Source organism: Thalassophryne amazonica, chromosome 3, assembly GCF_902500255.1.
Source record: "Thalassophryne amazonica chromosome 3, fThaAma1.1, whole genome shotgun sequence".
In the NCBI taxonomy this organism is placed as follows: Eukaryota; Metazoa; Chordata; class Actinopteri; order Batrachoidiformes; family Batrachoididae; genus Thalassophryne; species Thalassophryne amazonica.
This window is the reverse complement of record NC_047105.1, coordinates 8,476,664-8,499,438: the sequence shown is the minus strand read 5'-3', so window position 1 is coordinate 8,499,438 and position 22,775 is coordinate 8,476,664. Positions and strand designations below refer to the sequence as shown.

Here is a 22,775-nt window from a genome sequence, read left to right as displayed (position 1 = left end):
GAATTCCTAGATGTGAAAGTCTGGCGGAATTATCATGTCTTGTGCCTTTTTCACTTGTGAAATACTGCATATGATAGTTTTCATTTGACCTCTCGAGATAATTTAAAGTTTCAGAAGGGAAAAATTTCGGTTGATAAAATGATTTGAAACCACTGATTAAAACTTTGCTACTAGGATAAGGACTTGCACAAAACAGTTTAGTGGAAACAATTGTCTATTAAACTGACAATGTGTTGATCATATAGCAGTAGGTCACCGTCTATCATTCTTTATAGTTGTGTCCACCTTGTGTTAGTCGTGGATGGAGCAGTATTAATGGGACACGTTAAAAGTAATAAGATACTGGACTTGGGAGGCTAAATGACTGAGTACTGCCAACTTTGCAGTATTCCCAGTTAAGCACCCCGGCACGTACAGGCAACAGGTGGCGCCTTAACGAGTTAACTCAGTGTTACATGAGAGTGATGAGGTTTATAACACGGCTGAGGTGAGAGAAAATCAGTATATACACTCAGGAAAGGTGAAGTGAGATGCATATATAAGAAAAGTTACATGAGAGAAGTGAGTATATACTGATCCCTACATCACTGTCAAGTTGTACTGTCTTGTGTCTGTGTCAGACGGTGGGAATAAGTGAAACAGATCAGTCCTTGGCTGAAAATAGACCTCTCAGTTATCCCAAACCCTCCCTCAGCAGCCAAACACATGATGTACAGCGATTTCCAAAAAGGCCACTCTAACCTTGGCTTACTCAAATCTAAAACATCTATGATCTCATTCTAAAACTATGTGACCTGCAATTAGAAATCAGAAATAAACTTTCACATCAGCTCAAAGGCAGCACCTCTGTAGATATAAATGAGGCTCACAGAGCTCCAGAAGTTAGGTCTCATGAAATTGAGACAAGAAAAACCACAGCTTGTTCAAAAGCTTAAGAATGACAAAAATTAGCTCATATTTAATTTTTTTTATGTCACAAAAAAGAAAAAAGTCTCAGTCCTATTATAGATTAAAAAAAATCTACTTGAATGTAAAAGTGACACAAAATCTCTTGAATATGATCAAACAAAATTAAAAAAGTAATGTACTACATTCATTCCATTTCTTGTGGGCTGATTTTAATTGAACTGCAATGAATATTGAATAACTTGGAAATCGTCTTGAGTCTGTCCACTGATTTATGATTATTATTACATATTTCATTTTTATTTTAATATTTAATTTATATATTTGAATTTACTTCATATAGTTATTCGATTTTCTAAATGTAACAATTATTTAATTTAAATTATATTTTTATGTGACAGTTATTAGATCATATTGTAGAGATCGAGGCTTATAAGAAGAACATTTACTGTAGTAGTTTGATTTGGTGTCATAAAACTAAAATCTGCATGTTTTCTCTTTGTCCAGTACCTAAATTATCCCAGTCATCAAATGATGCTCCTATAGATTCAAGAGTTTCTGCTCTCCAAATGACATAGCTACTCCATCCTACCCCTAAAACGTCAGCAGTGGGAAAAGAATTTAGTTGAATGTACCAAGCTGTCAGCCTGATGCCAGCTCCCCATTTCTTAATGGCAACAAGCCGGGAAGTGGCTGTTTCACATTTCTGTTAAATTGTCAGTTAACATGTATGGAACTGTGGTATCATCTCTTACATCAAACATCTGTTCACTGTTAAATGCCAGAACTATATATGTGCCACATGATGAGAATCTCAAATAGAAGCTCCACATATCAGTGTGTGTGAGATGATGCAACTTGTATCATCAAAAAAGGAGCCAGATTTTCTAAATGATATATACTGCACAGCAAACTCAGGGTGCATTCGCCATTATGCATCTGTAAGGAACATTACTATTTCATAACAACCTGAATTAAAGGAGAACAAGCTGGACCTCATTTTTGGCATAAAATACGGCCATTTATTCACCAATGTACCTCTAGTGTCATTAGGAGTCCACAGTTCAGATGATGTATTTTTCTTCTTCTAATAAGATTTTTCTTCTTCTAATAAGGTGGAATAGAACTTCTTGTTTTACACACCCCCAACTACTGGACAGGAGGGGCCTAGCAGTCAATAGGTGTCACTGATTTCAAAATGCAGCTCTTTTTTTTTTTTTTTTTTTTTTGCATGTGCCGTGCCATGTGAATCATCTGTGTCCAATCAGATTTCAGGGGAGTTCAGCGCAACCCTGGCCTCCACTGTAGTCCCACCCATGACAGGAAGTGCTCAACATTTGATATTTCTTGTTTGACTGTGGAGTCAAAATTTGGCACTTCCTGTTTCAGTGTGAACTTGCCACTGAGTTCCTGCAAGATTCCACAAGATCTCATCTGTCAATCCAGGAAGTGGTTAACATTTAGGGAATAACCCTGTTGTGTCTGATGATTTGTGGATGTTCATGCTGGTTATACGGTTGCAAATTGAGCTTTACCAGTGATGCGTTAGCATCAGGATGAGGAGTAATCCATCAAATGTGAAAATCCATCAAATCCATCAAATGTGAAAAGGTAATTCTGTATCAGAATCAATAATTTTGTATGGTACTTAAATTCACCCATTTTGCCGGTGGCGTCAGTACACGGCTTTCTCTCACTCTCAGCTAACAGCACTAACAGCTAGCAGCGCGCACAGCCGGTGTTCTGTCAAATTGTGCACCTTGTCATATAAATCAACAGTTCCGCATCCAGACAATATTGCACATGCACAGCTGTGAGGAGGACAGGCCTGACATTCGACAAGAACATTATCTCATCAGAACACCGGTCAGGGTGCGATGTAATACAGCCAAATGTGAAATGGTTGAATATTTTGCCACCGTTACCCCAATATTATACGGTCTGAAATCTCATGATTAACCAATCAGATTTGCGGTAAAAATGTAATTGGATTAGAATTGACATTTCCTGCTTCACTGTCGATTCAAAATTTGGCACTTCCTGTTTGGGTCCCTGCACCAGGAGCGAGCTTCCTGCCGCAGTGTATCATGATACAATTGTATTGCATCACGAAGTCCCTGCCAGTACCCACCCCTCCTCATACATGAGCTATTAGCCACAAACATAGGAACAGTCTAACATGGCTGGGCAAATATTTTTAATTATATTATACTTTTTGCCATTGTGTATACTCACCCAGTCCAGTAAAATTCAAATTATGTAGATTTGATTTGACAGTTGGTTCCACTCAAGCAGCTTCTCTCTAGTTTAGGATTTGCCAACATGTTCCCCTCTTTACCACCGATTACAGCAATAACACAGTTTAAATGTGACGACTGTGACAATTTAACATAGTAGCAGAAAACTGTCCTCAGTAGCAAGCAGGATTTGTGTGCTTGACAGAAAATCTGATGCAGGCATTACTACTTGATTGCATCAGACCACAGGTGTGCTGTGTCTGATAAAAATTCACTATGAGGACAATTTTTGACAGTTTGTCATATAACGCATTCCACTGTGGTATAATTGTGCAAGAATGGAGCATTCCATATGGGAACACAATGAATGCCATTTTAGTAAAGCATTAAATTTAATAGGATTTTAGACAGTTCAGTTACCTTTTTGACACCACTACATGAACCTGCTGGCTGTGGACAGGAGGCCAGTGTGACACTGTACTTTACTTTACTTCAAACTCTTGAACTATTAAAATAACCAGTCAAGTCAAGTCTGGGAGCATGCACTGGTGCCGTGCTTCACTGCATCCAGGACACCACCTCGGGCCCTGAATGCCAACCACCCAGGATAGTGCAGCAGATAACAGACTATTTACAGAGGAATCCTTCAAATGGTTATACAAGGACCAAATCTGGCAAACGTACACCTTAGATAATACTTGTTGGAAAAACCCGACAGGCCACTTGAATTTTCAATAGGCAGCCACGTAGGGGTCAATTGAAAAATTACATAGGGGGTCAAAATATAAAAATGTTCCAGTCATATTGAAAACTATACCACATTATTTTATCTGATTGTAAAGATTCCAAAAAGGTATAGTTTTGGACTATCTACGAGGTCTGTTAGAAAACTATCTGACCTTTTTATTTTTTTAAAAAACTATATGGATTTGAATCATGTGCGCTTGCATCAGCCAAGCTTGAACCTTCGTGTGTATGCGTGAGTTTTTTCACGCCTGTCGGTTGCGTCATTCGCCTGGCTTTGAGTGACCACTGGTCCACCCCCCTCGTCGGATTTTCATTGTCAGGGAAATGGCTGAGCGATTGGAGCAGCGCTGAATCAAATTTGTCCAGAAACTGTGAGAGACAGCCAGGTGGAAACCATTTGGAACATTCAGACGACTTTCGGTGAGGATACTCTGGGCGTCACACAGATTAAGGAGCATTACAACCGGATTAAAGACGGCCCACAGCGGCAGAGGGCGCGCCGCGCTCCGAGCGGCCATCGACAGGCTGAAACGACCAGATCATTTCCAAAGTGAAGGCTGTGTTGATCCGGGACGTCATCTGACTACCAGAGAAATTGCAGAAGAGGTGGACATCAGCACTTTTGCGGCACATTCCACTGTTACAGGAGATTTTGTAATGAAAGACGTGCGGAGGAATTTGCGCATCGGGACGGAGCTGCAATGGCGCACAACAAAAAGCACATCCGTGTTGGAAACCATTCGGAAGATTCAGACGGCTTTCAGTGGATTTTCAGTCGAGTGAGTATCCGAGAAATTGTGTAACAGCTGGGCATGTCACAACTTGTCCTGTGAGACTTCCAACATGGACATGCTTTTTGTTGTGCGCCATTGCGGCTCCGTCCCAACGCGCGAATTCCTCCGCACGTCTTTCATTACAAAATCTCCTGTAACAGTGTAATGTGCCGCAAAAGTGCTGATGTACACCTCTTCCACAATTTCTCTGGCGTGCCCTCCGCCGCTGTGGGCCGTCATTAATCCGATTGTAATGCTCCTTAATCTGTGTGACGCCCAGAGTATCCTCACCGAAAGCCGTCTGAATCTTCGAATGGTTTCCACCTGGCTGTCTCTCACAGTTTCTGGAAAAATTTGATTCAGTGCTGCTCCAATCGCTCAGTATTTCCCTGACAATGAAAATCTGATGAGGGGGGTGGACCAGTGCTCACTCAAAGCCTGCCCACAGGCGAATGACGCAACTGACAGGTGTGAAAAAACTCACGCATGCACACGAAGGTTCAAGCTTGGCTGATGCAAGTGCACATGATTCAAATCCATATAGTTTTTAAAAAAATAAAAAGGTTGGATATTTTCTAACAGACCTCATATGTCTGAATTCTATAGAGTTATGGGGTAAAAACAACAAGAATGGTGACAAAGTTCAGTTTCAGTTTGTACAGGTGTTAAAAGTTCGAGTTGCTCCAATTTTGTTCAAAGGTGATGCAAATTATTGGTTGAGTTAATAGGGTTTCAAAAAGGAATAGTTTGCTCCATGTATCATGCTTAGTTATCAAGTTACAGGGTAAAATATGTCACATGTCATAGAATTCAATGGATGTCAACATTAGTTGACCTTTACTTTAGAGAGCAAACATTCAACACAGTCAAAACTATTCCATTTATTAATCCAAGTAGCTCAATCAACAATTTGCACCATTTTTTACTAAAATTGGAGCAACTTTAACTGTTGACCCCTGTACAAACTGAAATTGACCTTTGTTACCATTCTTAAGGTTTTTACCCCATAACTCCATAACATTCAGTCATAGATAGTCCGAACTATACCTTTTTTGAATCTTTGTGATCAGACAAATAATGTGGTATAGTTTTCAATATAATCGGAGCATTTTTATATTTTAACCCCTGTGTAATTCTTCAATTGACACCTACATGGCTGCCTATTGAAAATTCAAATGGACCGTCAGTTTTTTTCGAAGCAGCAATGTCTGAATTTGAATTATTGTTTCAGTTATTTGCTGCACTAAGAGGAATACCAGTCCATCGCCACCTCTTGAAAGTAGAGGTTGAGGTTCTCTTATTTAATGTGGGTAACCACCGAAAGTCTCAGTGAAGGACTTATTTCCAGCAGGGCCCACGGCACGTGTCTCTCACTCCTCCTCAGCACTGATGTTAAGAGTGCCAGTCGGGAGCATGGCTGTGATCAACTGTGATAATTCAATGTGATAAACTGAAGTTATTGTACTTGGCCCCACAAATCTTAGAAACATGGTGTCTAACCAGATCCTTACTCTGGATGGCATTACCCTGACCTCTAGTAATACTGTGAGAAATCTTGGAGTCATTTTTGATCAGGATATGTCATTCAATGCGCATATTAAACAAATATGTAGGACTGCTTTTTTGCATTTGGGCAATATCTCTAAAATTAGAAAGGTCTTGTCTCAGAGTGATGCTGAAAAACTAATTCATGCATTTATTTCCTCTAGGCTGGACTATTGTAATTCATTATTATCAGGTTGTCCTAAAAGTTCCCTGAAAAGCCTTCAGTTAATTCAAAATGCTGCAGCTAGAGTGCTAACAGGGACTAGAAGGAGAGAGCATATCTCACCCATATTGGCCTCTCTTCATTGGCTTCCTGTTAATTCTAGAATAGAATTTAAAATTCTTCTTCTTACTTATAAGGTTTTGAATAATCAGGTCCCATCTTATCTTAGGGACCTCATAGTACCATATCACCCCAATAGAGCGCTTCGCTCTCAGACTGCAGGCTTACTTGTAGTTCCTAGGGTTTGTAAGAGTAGAATGGGAGGCAGAGCCTTCAGCTTTCAGGCTCCTCTCCTGTGGAACCAGCTCCCAATTCGGATCAGGGAGACAGACACCCTCTCTACTTTTAAGATTAGGCTTAAAACTTTCCTTTTTGCTAAAGCTTATAGTTAGGGCTGGATCAGGTGACCCTGAACCATCCCTTAGTTATGCTGCTATAGACTTAGACTGCTGGGGGGTTCCCATGATGCACTGTTTCTTTCTCTTTTTGCTCTGTATGCGCCACTCTGCATTTAATCATTAGTGATTGATCTCTGCTCCCCTCCACAGCATGTCTTTTTCCTGGTTCTCTCCCTCAGCCCCAACCAGTCCCAGCAGAAGACTGCCCCTCCCTGAGCCTGGTTCTGCTGGAGGTTTCTTCCTGTTAAAAGGGAGTTTTTCCTTCCCACTGTTGCCAAGTGCTTGCTCACAGGGGGTCGTTTTGACCGTTGGGGGTTTTATGTAATTATTGTATGGCCTTGCCTTACAATATAAGGCGCCTTGGGGCAACTGTTTGTTGTGATTTGGTGCTATATAAATAAAATTGATTTGATTTGATTTGATGGGGAAGCGAACCCAAGTCACTGGTGTCCCAGGCCAACGTGCAGCTGTTATGCCACCACCTCCCGTAACCATCTAGCTGCCAAAGCCAGTTGAAGCTTGGGCGTCCCCTGGGGCTTCTCTGGCAACTGGGGGTCCTCAACACTCACAATGACAAAAGACAAAGTAAAGGTAAGGATGACTGCATTAGATTTACCTATTTCGATGAAGTTGGAGGAGGTTACCTTATAGCCCCTGTTTGTTTATTTGTCTGTGAACAGCCTGGATCCCACAATTGTTCATATATTGTTATGAATTTTTTTTTACTGAAGATTCATTTCCTGATAGCCAAGAACAGATTAAATTTTCAAGGCCATAGGTCAAAGGGCAATGTCAGGAAAAATCTTGGAAAGATGACAACAAATCCATATCTTTAACATTGAATGAATTTTAAAAAATGTAAAAAATGTATAACTCTGTCAAAAAGCAGGGGTGGTGGCCAAGTGGTTAATGCGCTTGGTTTCAGTTCAGAAGGCTCCGGGTTCAAATCCCACCCCTGCCACATTTCTCCATGTAATGTGGAGTTGCGTCAGGAAGGGCATCCGGCGTAAAACCTGTGCCAATTCAACATGCAGATCCAACTTGGATTTGCTGTGGCGACCCCGAGTGCAAACAAGGGAACAGCCGAAGGGACTTACTTTACATTTATAACTCTGTCAGAAACAATCAAACATCTTTCATATTTGAGAGTGTTTTGTAGGATGGTATCCTTTATCAACTGGCAAAGCTTGATCCAGATCTGAGCCAGATGACAGATTTTATAGTAATTTCAATTTAAAATTGAAAACCCCAATTCATGAATATTTTAAATTATATCTTAACCAAACATGCCCCAATCACTCTCATGTTTTAAAGTGAGGTGCAGACTGGCACTCACTTTTGCCTGACAAAGTTTGGTCTGGATCTGATCCAGATTGTGGATGTTGTGGACATTTGAATTTTATATTGAAAAACCCATTTGGTGTACATTTTGCATTATATCTTAATCAAAAGTGCATCAGTCACTCTCATTTGTGACAATGGCGTGCAAACTGACATTCTCAATGAACAGGCTAAGTCTGATCCACATCTGATCTGTATTGCGGATTTAGCAGATATTTGATTATTTTAACATTGAAAAAGCCCTTTTGATCTATATTTTGTATTATATTTTAGCTCATGAAAAGCTACTTCAAATAGGACTTTGGCCTTGAAACTTTTTTCCAAGGTAAAAATTTTGTGGAATTGGAACCAAGTGTTGGCCGAAGTTTGTGCTCTACGAGTGCGGTGCTCTAATTATTTCTTTGCATTTTCCATGTCGTCACAACTGGAAACTTAAAACTGACTATAGGTATGAGTGACAGTGTGTTGGCCCTGCGACAGACTGGCAGCCTGCACTCAAAAAAAATGACTCACTGGATGAGCCCAATTCAATTGAGCAGGATTTCTATCTAATAAATCTATGTAGCCTCAACTCAAGCAAAGCACATCCATGCAAGACAATTATATATCTGTGTATGTGTATGTGTGCGGGCATGCGTGTACCTTTGATCATAACATGTTTAGCCGCATGTTCTCCTTGAATTGCTGGCTGTCTGAGTGGTGTCCAAAAAATGAGGTGGGCTTCATAGGCAAAGCTTCTGGGGAAAACCTGGTCTTGTTAGGAGAGACGGCATCCATCCCACTTTGGATGGAGCAGCTCTCATTTCTAGAAATCTGGCCAATTTTCTTAAATCCTCCAAACCGTGACTATCCAGGGTTGGGACCAGGAAGCAGAGTTGTAGTCTTACACACCTCTCTGCAGCTTCTCTCCCCCTGCCATCCCCTCATTACCCCATCCCCGTAGAGACGGTGCCTGCTCCCAGACCACCAATAACCAGCAAAAATCTATTTAAGCATAAAAATTCAAAAAGAAAAAGTAATATAGCACCTTCAACTGCACCACAGACTAAAACAGTTAAATGTGGTCTATTAAACATTAGGTCTCTCTCTTCTAAGTCCCTGTTGGTAAATGATATAATAATTGATCAACATATTGATTTATTCTGCCTAACAGAAACCTGGTTACAGCAGGATGAATATGTTAGTTTAAATGAGTCAACACCCCCGAGTCACACTAACTGTCAGAATGCTCGTAGCACGGGCCGAGGCGGAGGATTAGCAGCAATCTTCCATTCCAGCTTATTAATTAATCAAAAACCCAGACAGAGCTTTAATTCATTTGAAAGCTTGACTCTTAGTCTTGTCCATCCAAATTGGAAGTCCCCAAAAGCAGTTTTATTTGTTATTATCTATCGTCCACCTGGTCGTTACTGTGAGTTTCTCTGTGAATTTTCAGACGTTTTGTCTGACTTAGTGCTTAGCTCAGATAAGATAATTATAGTGGGCGATTTTAACATCCACACAGATGCTGAGAATGACAGCCTCAACACTGCATTTTTAATCTATTATTACACTCAACTGGCTTTGCTCAAAATGTAAATGAGTCCACCCACCACTTTAATCATATCTTAGATCTTGTTCTGACTTATGGTATGGAAATTGAAGACTTAACAGCAGCTTAAAGCAGATAACCCGTAAGTTGGAGAGGAAATGGCGTCTCACTAATTTAGAAGATCTTCACTTAGCCTGGAAAAAGAATCTGTTGCTCTATAAAAAAAAGCCCTCCATAAAGCTAGAACATCACTAATTGAAGAAAATAAGAACAACCCCAGGTTTCTTTTCAGCACTGTAGCCAGGCTGACAAAGAGTCAGAGCTCTATTGAGCCGAGTATTCCTTTAACTTTAACTAGTAATGACTTCATGACTTTCTTTGCTAATAAAATTTTAACTATTAGAGAAAAAATTACTCATAACCATCCCAAAGACGTATCGTTATCTTTGGCTGCTTTCAGTGATGCCGGTATTTGGTTAGACTTTTTCTCTCAGATTGTTCTGTCTGAGTTATTTTCATTAGTTACTTCCTCCAAACCATCAACATGTTTATTAGACCCCATTCCTACCAGGCTGCTCAAGGAAGCCCTACCATTATTTAATGCTTCGATCTTAAATATGATCAATCTATCTTTGTTAGTTGGCTATGTACCACAGGCTTTTAAGGTGGCAGTAATTAAACCATTACTTAAAAAGCCATCACTTGACCCAGCTATCTTAGCTAATTATAGGCCAATCTCCAACCTTCCTTTTCTCTCAAAAATTCTTGAAAGGGTAGTTGTAAAACAGCTAACTGATCATCTGCAGAGGAATGGTCTATTTGAAGAGTTTCAGTCAGGTTTTAGAATTCATCATAGTACAGAAACAGCATTAGTGAAGGTTACAAATGATCTTCTTATGGCCTCAGACAGTGGACTCATCTCTGTGCTTGTTCTGTTAGACCTCAGTGCTGCTTTTGATACTGTTGACCATACAATTTTATTACAGAGATTAGAGCATGTCATAGGTATTAAAGGCACTGTGCTGCGGTGGTTTGAATCATATTTATCTAATAGATTACAATTTGTTCATGTAAATGGGGAATCTTCTTCACAGACTAAGGTTAATTATGGAGTTCCACAAGGTTCTGTGCTAGGACCAATTTTATTCACTTTATACATGTTTCCCGTAGGCAGTATTATTAGATGGCATTGCTTAAATTTTCATTGTTACGCAGATGATACCCAGCTTTATATATCCATGAAGCCAGAGGACACACACCAATTAGCTAAACTGCAGGATTGTCTTACATACATAAAGACATGGATTACCTCTAATTTCCTGCTTTTAAACTCAGATAAAACTGAAGTTATTGTACTTGGCCCCACAAATCTTAGAAACATGGTGTCTAACCAGATCCTTACTCTGGATGGCATTACCCTGACCTCTAGTAATACTGTGAGAAATCTTGGAGTCATTTTTGATCAGGATATGTCATTCAATGCGCATATTAAACAAATATGTAGGACTGCTTTTTTGCATTTGCGCAATATCTCTAAAATTAGAAAGGTCTTGTCTCAGAGTGATGCTGAAAAACTAATTCATGCATTTATTTCCTCTAGGCTGGAATATTGTAATTCATTATTATCAGGTTGTCCTAAAAGTTCCCTGAAAAGCCTTCAGTTAATTCAAAATGCTGCAGCTAGAGTGCTAACAGGGACTAGAAGGAGAGAGCATATCTCACCCATATTGGCCTCTCTTCATTGGCTTCCTGTTAATTCTAGGACAGAATTTAAATTTCTTCTTCTTACTTATAAAGTTTTGAATAATCAAGTCCCATCTTATCGTAGGGACCTCATAGTACCATATCACCCCAATAGAGCGCTTCGCTCTCAGACTGCAGGCTTACTTGTAGTTCCTAGGGTTTGTAAGAGTAGAATGGGAGGCAGAGCCTTCAGCTTTCAGGCTCCTCTCCTGTGGAACCAGCTCCCAATTCAGATCAGGGAGACAGACACCCTCTCTACTTTTAAGATTAGGCTTAAAACTTTCCTTTTTGCTAAAGCTTATAGTTAGGGCTGGATCAGGTGACCCTGAACCATCCCTTAGTTATGCTGCTATAGACTTAGACTGCTGGGGGGTTGCCATGATGCACTGAGTGTTTCTTTCTCTTTTTGCTCTGTATGCACCACTCTGCATTTAATCATTAGTGATTGATCTCTGCTCCCCTCCACAGCATGTCTTTTTCCTGGTTCTCTCCCTCAGCCCAACCAGTCCCAGCAGAAGACTTCCCCTCCCTGAGCCTGGTTCTGCTGGAGGTTTCTTCCTGTTAAAAGGGAGTTTTTCCTTCCCACTGTAGCCAAGTGCTTGCTCACAGGGGGTCGTTTTGACCGTTGTGGTTTTTCCGTAATTATTGTATGGCCTTGCCTTACAATGTGGGGCGCCTTGGGGCAACTGTTTGTTGTGATTTGGTGCTATATAAATAAAATTGATTCATTGATTAATTGATCATGGAGAAACTGAATCGTGTACCTTTGATCATGGAGAAACTTGATAGGACTAATATTTTTTGCAGAAATTAGGGATATTAGGCAACAACAGTGAACAATGGACATTGACGTCACCATTAATCAGTTCCTGGTACCCAGACAAGCTGTGAACAAAGGAAATATCTCAACATAACTGGCAAGGTTCAACTAAATGTGCCAAATAATACATACAATTGTTCACAAAATTTTCTCATTTTATTTTCCTGCACTTTCAGTTAAACTAGAATTTGAAACTTTGCATAATTTATTAGCACCCTTGAAAAATGTCAGCTACCTATCTTATAAACACTACCCTGTCTAGAGCCCATGGATCCCCATGGGTAATGTGCTACCTTAATTTCTTTGGGATTACATATATTTATTAACAGAAATCCTGCTCATAATTGAATTGAGTTCATCCAGTGAGTCAGTTTTTTAGTGTGTCCAGGGTATACCCCGCCCCAGGCTCCAGCTCCACCGTGGGCCTGAGTAGTGAAAATGAATGAATGAATTCATAAATGTCAACCTGCCTCTTTCTGTTGGGTTTAAATCCTTTTAAGGCTTTCTAGAAGAAGAAAATAAAGTTGTCTCCCCTTGTGTCCAACACGAATAAAAATGCAAGCAGTGAATATGAAGAAGGATCAGTGTCTTTCCTTTGTAAAACCAGCTGGCTTTCTTTCCAGATCCGGACCATTTTGGATGTTCTATGACAGTAAAATTGTCACTTGTTTATTTTTTTCAACCAGTTAGTCTATTGTGAATCTCTTGGATTTTCAGTAGCTGTCACGACGGCTAGGAACAGCCATTGCAATATAATGGAAAAACATAAAAGTGTTAATGCCTAGAAGTGCTATTTCAGGAAGACCAACATCTGTATCAAAAACAGATGAATGCATATTTATGTTTTCATTACTTTAAACCCAAATATTGCATAATGTCAGCCTTGATACACTTTGTCGTCTGTATGACCCAAAAGGATTACATGAGTCAGTCTCCACTCAGTGGGATAGAACATGCCTAAGGTGTCATCTGAACGGGTAAGCCAGTTAAGTAGATGGTGATTTACGCCTCAACAGAGTACTTTTTCTGGGATCTGGAATGATGTAAGCTACTGGTGACAGCTGTTGACATATTTATGCAAGCAAGTGTCCATAGAGGAAGATGAAAATCCCAACGCAGGTCCTGAGGCTCATTGGTGCTGGTATTTTTCCCCAGATACCAGAGCATGAAGCTGTTCAGTGTCTATGACTCCCTCTGGGTGGGAAACCAGTGCAACACAGGTTAGTTGCCCAGGAAAGGCCAATATACATGTAAAGCTGGATAGACTGGGACAATGAAGATGAAGCATCTTGCATAAGAACACACACACACACACACATATATATATATATATATATATATATATTTTTTTTTTTTTTTTTTTTTTTCCCCTGCGGCCCTCACCCACTTTGCCTCAATTCTGAGGTAATTGGAGTGTAAACGTAATCCCGTTGTTGTTGCATTTGTAATGACAATGACAGTAAATCTCATTCCATTCCATATATGTGCCACAAGCTGATTAGCTCATTCAAGTGTCTGCTAATATGTGATAGTTAAACACCTGAATGAGCTAAACAGCATGTGGCAGAGCACATTTAAGTTGAAAATTCCTCAACTTTTCAGGAAGATGCTGTGACCTTACTGCAGTACCTTTTCAGGCAACTTGGAGAAAAGGTTTAGTTTTGCTGCTTCTGTCTACAGTCAGCGGATTTGTCATGCATTCAATCACAACAGGGACAAAAAACAAACAAAAAACTCATCTCAGCAGATTGGCCAGAAGCTATGTTCCTGCTGAGGGTGTGTACTTTTTAACTGCTGTACATTATAAGATAGTCTTTAGCTGTTTATTGTTGTCATAGAGACAAATCCCACACTGAGATTTCAAAATCAGTGGGATGAAGCATTTCTGGGCACTCTCAGCACTTTTCCACTTGGGGGTGGGGGTGAGGGTAGTGGGTGGAACCTATAAAGACATGGCTCCCAAAGCTGACAACAGGAATCTGAATGAGAAATATCAATTTTCTGGTAGGTTAATAAAATTATTTTATTATTATTATTATTAGTAGTAGTAGTATTTTTATATGCCTCGGGATCCCCCAGTCAGAGGTGGTTAATGTGGCCTTTAAAGGGGAAGTTAGGGGTCCCCTGCTTGAGCTGTTTCCCCCATGACCCGATCCCAGAGAAGTGGTTGAAGATGCATATACAGTGTATATGTATGTATCATTGTACATACATGTATGTATGTATTATTTCCTGTAATGGGGGGGGCTAGATGCAGCCCATCAAGCCCCATCATAAATCTGCCTATCTGGCTATTCATCCCATTTTTACACAACTTTCTGCAGACAAGAATTTGGCACAATTTACACATCTTAAAATAAAACAATACAATTTGTCCTGCAGCTATGTTGGTATGTAATAAAAGACAAGAGGCAAAACTATCCAAAGGCCAAAGCTGCAAACGTGACCTCTGCCTTGGTTACAGCTGTAGGTTTCAATCAAAACTGACTGACAAACTCTTGACCCAAGTTACTGTGTCCCATTTACAGATTAATTCCTCACAAAATCTCAGAATTTCTTAAAATACTGAGCAAAAAGGTGCACCACTCCTATGAATGATGTGTAGAAATGAATAGATCCAAACAGTCAGCAGAACCAGGGGCGGATTACAGCACAGGCTTGCCTGGGCTGAAGACTAGCAGCCCAAAGTTACATCATGGGCGACACTTATGTCCACCAAAATGTTTTGGAGGACACATATAACAACATGAACACACACACACAAACACACACAACAGAATAATAAAATACTATCACTAGCAACTACCACTGACTGAATTAAGGAATGACAGAGTTCAGACAATCTGAGTGAGGTACAGAGGAGCCTACAGAGCAGCACAAAGTAAACTGAAATTAGAAAAGATGTTTCTAAGATGTAATGTCCCTGAGATTTAAAAAAAGAAGTTTAACTTAATTTAGTTAATTTAATTTAATTATCTTATAATGCGCCAAATCACAGCAAAAGCCGTCTCAAGGCGCCTTACATAAAACAAGTCAACATAGAATTGAATAAATAATTAAAAATGAATAAAAAATTCAAATCCATAAATAAAAACAGAATTAATGTTGTGTGGGCCGCTGAAGAGGAGGTACTGCTGGCCCACCACCACCAGAGGGCGCCCTGCCTGGAGTGCGGGCTCCAGGCACTAGAGGGCGCTGCCGCCTTGCAGGAGCAGCCAGAGTGACAGCTGTCACCCATCACCTGCGACAGCTGTCATCAATCATCGGATCTGCAGGGGTATATCAGCAGGACGGCATCTCCACCTCATCGCCGAGATATCGTTTCTACTGAAAAGGTAACGTGCTCAGCTGACTGTTTAACAGTGTTCTTTGTGACTTTTGTGTTTTGCTCTGAGTATTTTCCAACGAGAGGTGGAGGTAACTTACCTGCCGTTCGGATTCCTGGGTGCGAACGCGCCCTCCTTTAATTGTCCTTTGTTCCTCGCCAGCAGTACCAGATCCGACACGCGGAGGCAGTGGCCACCTGGGAGTTCGGGACTTGGCGGCTCCAGTATTCCCGGGGTCTGGTGGCGGAGGAAACCGTGTGGTTCCGGTTCTACTTTGGAGAGGCGTCTCCTATCTTCGAGCCTGCCCACACGACACCTGTGTGAATTTGACTCTGTCTATTATTGTAATCTGTTGTACTTGTTGTGCATATTCACAACAGTAAAGTGTGTTATTTGACCTATTCCATTGTCCGTTCATTTGCGCCCCCTGTTGTGGGTCCGTGTACTTACACTTTCACAACAATTAAAAGAATAAAACAAATAAAAATAAAAACTATCCATAAGAAAGAGAACAAAATAGGTTTTGAGTCTTGACTTAAAAATGTCCAGACTCAGACTGCCTCACGGTTGCAGGAAGACTGTTCCACAGGGTGGGTGCACGATACGAAAAGGCTCTTTGAACTGCTGACGTCTTCTTCACCCTGGGAACACAGAGACGTCCCGCATCCTACGACCGCAAAGCCCGGGCCGGCACGTAGAGTTCCACCAGATCAGCCAGATAAGATGGCACCAGTCCATGAACAACCTTATAAGTCAATAACAAAACCTTAAAATCTGCTCTCACAGAGACAGGGAGCCAGTGCAAAGATGCCAAAATGGGTGTGATATGTTCAGACCTTCTGCTACGTGTCAGAAGTCTGGCGGCAGCATTTTGAACAAGCTGTAGACCCCTAATGCTGGACTGTGGTAACCCTGAAAATAGAACATTACAATAATCTAGTCTAGAAGAAACAAAAGAATGAATCAACTTAAAGTTGATTCATGAAGTTGACTGTTCATAAACTTAAAGTTTATGAACAGTCTCGAATGTTGTTTTGAATTTGTAGTTGTGCATATTTGTTTATTTGTTTTTTTTGGGGGGGGAGGTTGTTTGTTTGTTTGTTTTGCATTTCAGTGTTTGGCTAGTCAAGTTCCCATGTGGCTAATTGAAACTGCCACAATTTAGCCACATTGACTATCCATTTTTTACCTCAGAGAGAACTGTGGTCATGTAAAGTTACCTCTTGTAACTAATGAGGTTTCACTATTTAAATAATTTGATCAAACTTTTTCAATTTTAAGGAAGATACATTATCCATTGCGCCCTTAAAACGGAGCGGCACTGTTTGCTACATTTTCTAATCATCTGCAACAAAATTGCAAGATATGAATGTCTACAGAAAGCTCAAGCACCATATTTTAAGATGCTGCAATTTTGAGTAATATCCAACAAATCACAGCACAGCCTCGGGGCTAAAACACAACTCTTTCACTTTCTGATGACATTACTTCTTGGAAGGCTTTCAAGAAGGCTGGATTTGACTGATATGCTATTGGCCCAGTCAAATATTGTTTAGTCCTGCCAACAGGCCTGCTTTCCACTGTGGAAAATATCTGTCCCTCTATTGGACAAAGAAATCTTTAGAATAGGGGGAAAGCGAAGCTTAATACATACAGATAAGATTTACTTTTTGCAATATGTGGAATATGTGGCCATGATACAGACAGAAATTACAGAACAATAAGTCAGAACCCACTGACTTATTTCATAGTATAAAATTATGAAATAAGTCAGTGGGTTGTGATAAAGTCTAAAATGTAATCTGTTAATAATGTCTAAAATGTTTTAAGTCTAACATGTAACCTGTTAAAAATGTAATCTTTTAAATAATGGCTAAAATTATGAAATAAGTCAGTGGTATGTGACAAAGTCAAAAAATGTAATCTGTTGAATAATGATGCTTAAAATTGAAAGATTGTATTGTAAAAATGGGCTGGCTAAGGCTAAGCGTAAATTTGGTAAGATTGTAATTCACGTCGGCAGTAATGACACCCGGTTACGCCAATCGGAGGTCACTAAAATTAACATTGAATCGGTGTGTAACTTTGCAAAAACAATGTCGGACTCTGTAGTTTTCTCTGGGCCCCTCCCCAATGGGACCGGGAGTGACATGTTTAGCCGCATGTTCTCCTTGAATTGCTGTCTGTCTGAGTGGTGTCCAAAAAATAAGGTGGGCTTCATAGATAATTGGCAAAGCTTCTGGGGAAAACCTGGTCTTGTTAGGAGAGACGGCATCCATCCCACTTTGGATGGAGCAGCTCTCATTTCTAGAAATCTGGCCAATTTTCTTAAATCCTCCAAACCGTGACTATCCAGGGTTGGGACCAGGAAGCAGAGTTGTAGTCTTACACACCTCTCTGCAGCTTCTCTCCCCCTGCCATCCCCTCATTACCCCATCCCCGTAGAGACGGTGCCTGCTCCCAGACTACCAATAACCAGCAAAAATCTATTTAAGCATAAAAATTCAAAAAGAAAAAATAATATAGCACCTTCAACTGCACCACAGACTAAAACAGTTAAATGTGGTCTATTAAACATTAGGTCTCTCTCTTCTAAGTCCCTGTTAGTAAATGATATAATAATTGATCAACATATTGATTTATTCTGCCTTACAGAAACCTGGTTACAGCAGGATGAATATGTTAGTTTAAATGAGTCAACACCCCCGAGTCACACTAACTGCCAGAATGCTCGTAGCACGGGCCGAGGCGGAGGATTAGCAGCAATCTTCCATTCCAGCTTATTAATTAATCAAAAACCCAGACAGGGCTTTAATTCATTTGAAAGCTTGACTCTTAGTCTTGTCCATCCAAATTGGAAGTCCCAAAAACCAGTTTTATTTGTTGTTATCTATCGTCCTCCTGGTCGTTACTGTGAGTTTCTCTGTGAATTTTCAGACCTTTTGTCTGACTTAGTGCTTAGCTCAGATAAGATAATTATAGTGGGCAATTTTAACATCCACACAGATGCTGAGAATGACAGCCTCAACACTACATTTAATCTATTATTAGACTCAACTGGCTTTGCTCAAAATGTAAATGAGTCCACCCACCACTTTAATCATATCTTAGATCTTGTTGTGACTTATGGTATGGAAATTAAAGACTTAACAGAATTCCCTGAAAACTCCCTTCTGTCTGATCATTTCTTAATAACATTTACATTTACTCTGATGGACTACCCAGCAGTGGGGAATAAGTTTCATTACACTAGAAGTCTTTCAGAAAGCGCTGTAACTAGGTTTAAGGACATGATTCCTTCTTTATGTTCTCCAATGCCATATACCAACACAGTGCAGAGTAGCTACCTAAACTCTGTAAGTGAGATAGTCAATAGTTTTACATACTCATTGAAGACAACTTTGGATGCTGTAGCTCCTCTGAAAAAGAGAGCTTTAAATCAGAAGTGCCTGACTCGGTGGTATAACTCACAAACTTGCAGCTTAAAGCAGATAACCCGTAAGTTGGAGAGGAAATGGCGTCTCACTAATTTAGAAGATCTTCACTTAGCCTGGAAAAAGAGTCTGTTGCTCTATAAAAAAGCCCTCCGTAAAGCTAGGACATCTTACTACTCATCACTAATTGAAGAAAATAAGAACAACCCCAGGTTTCTTTTCAGCACTGTAGCCAGGCTGACAAAGAGTCAGAGCTCTATTGAGCCGAGTATTCCTTTAACTTTAACTAGTAATGACTTCATGACTTTTTTTTGCTAATAAAATTTTAACTATTAGAGAAAAAATTACTCATAACCATCCCAAAGACGTATCATTATCTTTGGCTGCTTTCAGTGATGCCGGTATTTGTTAGACTCTTTCTCTCAGATTGTTCTGTCTGAGTTATTTTCATTAGTTACTTCATCCAAACCATCAACATGTCTATTAGACCCCATTCCTACCAGGCTGCTCAAGGAAGCCCTACCATTATTTAATGCTTCGATCTTAAATATGATCAATCTATCTTTATTAGTTGGCTATGTACCACAGGCTTTTAAGGTGGCAGTAATTAAACCATTACTTAAAAAGCCATCACTTGACCCAGCTATCTTAGCTAATTATAGGCCAATCTCCAACCTTCCTTTTCTCTCAAAAATTCTTGAAAGGGTAGTTGTAAAACAGCTAACTGATCATCTGCAGAGGAATGGTCTATTTGAAGAGTTTCAGTCAGGTTTTAGAATTCTTCATAGTACAGAAACAGCATTACTGAAGGTTACAAATGATGTTCTTATGGCTTCAGACAGTGGACTCATCTCTGTGCTTGTTCTGTTAGACCTCCGTGCTGCTTTTGATACTATTGACCATAAAACTTTATTACAGAGATTAGAGCATGCCATAGGTATTAAAGGCACTGCACTGCGGTGGTTTGAATCATATTTATCTAACAGATTACAATTTGTTCATGTAAATGGGGAATCTTCTTCACAGACTAAGGTTAATTATGGAGTTCCACAAGGTTCTGTACTAGGACCAATTTTATTCACTTAATACATGCTTCCCTTAGGCAGTATTATTAGATGGCATTGCTTAAATTTTCATTGTTACGCAGATGATACCCAGCTTTATCTATCCATGAAGCCAGAGGACACACACCAATTAGCTAAACTGCAGGATTGTCTTACAGACATAAAGACATGGATGACCTCTAATTTCCTGCTTTTAAACTCAGATAAAACTGAAGTTATTGTACTTGGCCCCATAAATCTTAGAAACATGGTGTCTAACCAGATCCTTACTCTGGATGGCATTACCCTGACCTCTAGTAATACTGTGAGAAATCTTGGAGTCATTTTTGATCAGGATATGTCATTCAAAGCGCACATTAAACAAATATGTAGGACTGCTTTTTTGCATTTACGCAATATCTCTAAAATTAGAAAGGTCTTGTCTCAGAGTGATGCTGAAAAACTAATTCATGCATTTATTTCCTCTAGGCTGGACTATTGTAATTCATTATTTTTAGGTTGTCCTAAAAGTTCCCTGAAAAGCCTTCAGTTAATTCAAAATGCTGCAGCTAGAGTACTACCAGGGACTAGAAGGAGAGAGCATATCTCACCCATATTGGCCTCTCTTCATTGGCTTCCTGTTAATTCTAGAATAGAATTTAAAATTCTTCTTCTTACTTATAAGGTTTTGAATAATCAGGTCCCATCTTATCTTAGGGACCTCATAGTACCATATCACCCCAATAGAGCGCTTCGCTCTCAGACTGCAGGCTTACTTGTAGTTCCTAGGGTTTGTAAGAGTAGAATGGGAGGCAGAGCCTTCAGCTTTCAGGCTCCTCTCCTGTGGAACCAGCTCCCAATTCGGATCAGGGAGACAGACACCCTCTCTACTTTTAAGATTAGGCTTAAAACTTTCCTTTTTGCTAAAGCTTATAGTTAGGGCTGGATCAGGTGACCCTGAACCATCCCTTAGTTATGTTGCTATAGACATAGACCGCTGGGGGGTTCCCATGATGCACTGAGTGTGTCTTTCTCTTTTTGCTCTGTATGCACCACTCTGCATTTAATCATTAGTGATTGATCTCTGCTCCCCTCCACAGCATGTCTTTTTCCTGGTTCTCTCCCTCAGCCCCAACCAGTCCCAGCAGAAGACTGCCCCTCCCTGAGCCTGGTTCTGCTGGAGGTTTCTTCCTGTTAAAAGGGAGTTTTTCCTTCCCACTGTCGCCAAGTGCTTGCTCACAGGGGGTCGTTTTGACCGTTGGGGTTTTTACGTAGTTATTGTATGGCCTTGCCTTACAATATAAAGCGCCTTGGGGCAAGTGTTTGTTGTGATTTGGTGCTATATAAATAAAATTGATTGATTGATTGATTGAAATACAAAAGTTTCTATCACCAAAACATCAAATCTAGGCTTTCATCTCAGACGTACTTTATGTCACGTACTTTATGTTTAGCTGAACTTTCAGGTCGTCTTTTTAAGAAAACCCTCCTCTACACCACTTCATCAGGAAGCTGGATTTTATATTTTTAATTAATGTATAACAAGTTGTAGAGATTTGCTTTCAGTTTGAGTTTAAGAAGATAGTTTCAGATTTATTTATCTAAAGATGTGCTGCCTGCACATTTAAAAATCACTGGAAAAACACGTGTATATATAACGCAACCTGAATTAAAGGAGAATTGCCGCTTTTAACAACCTGGACCTCATTTCTGGCATAAAATGCGGTCCTTTACTCACCAATATAACTATTCCACGGTTCAAACGATGTGTTCAGTTCAAATCTGAGGCAAACATTTTTATTCTTCTACTAAGGTGGATTAGAACCTGTCCAACTACTGGACAGGAGGAAACTAGCCGTCAACGTGACTCACTAATTTCAAAATGCAGCTCTTTTCAACCAGATGTGTGGTGCCGTGACATGTCAATCATCTGTGTCCAGTCAGATTTCAGCGGAGTCCAGCGCAGTCCCAGCCTCCACTCTAGCTCCACCCATGCCAGGAAGTGTTCAACATTTGACATTTCCTGTTTCACTGTGGACTCAAAATTTGGCACTTCCTGTTTCAGTGTGAACTTGCCACTGAGGTCCCGGGAGATTCCACGAGATCTCGTCTGTCAATTTCCTGTTTTGCTGTGGCTGGTGCTTCGCCTAATGGATGTCTTGGTCAGAGGCATTGCCAGGATGTCAAGCTTGAGTGGGCATGTGTCCTCTTTTTTTTTGGGGGGGGGGGGGGCAAAGAAAGAACCTCTAAACTGGTGTAACATACAACATGCGCAACATCTTGAAGTTTTTCCCCTCTAACTAAATTACTAGAACGCAAGAAAGACTGCAGGTGACGGCTAACAAACTAAGGTAAGCATCAATAGCGTAGTACATAGAACAATAGCAGATGAGCAGTCATTAGGGACGAAACAGGATATTTAACCCAGACACTATTTACATGGCTAGTCTGTGGCTAGCCCTGGCAACTTCTGACACAAATTAATTCATGTCAAGATTTTTTGTTATGTCTTTTTTCATGGGCCATGTCATGGAGCACTAATCTGTGGAAATTGCAATTGAAATTTACATCTAAACACCACAGGCTACAGTATAAATCTCATACAAAACATGCATGAATTGGAAATTTGAATAGACATGCCCTTACATGGTTAAATGTCTGTCATTAGACGCTTTATTAATCCGTCTTTCAGGGAGGGACAGTTAGTT

At 40.1% G+C, this 22,775-nt stretch overlaps 1 long non-coding RNA gene across 1 annotated transcript; it reads left to right on the top strand.

Annotated features, from left to right (window-relative positions):
• Positions 1–2,204: 2,204 nt before the first annotated feature.
• On the top strand, positions 2,205–22,091 carry LOC117507871. The gene is made up of 3 exons (XR_004559856.1): positions 2,205–2,342; positions 6,980–6,982; positions 22,071–22,091. It is a non-coding gene; the product is annotated as an uncharacterized LOC117507871 (long non-coding RNA).
• The last annotated feature ends 684 nt before the right edge of the window (positions 22,092–22,775 follow it).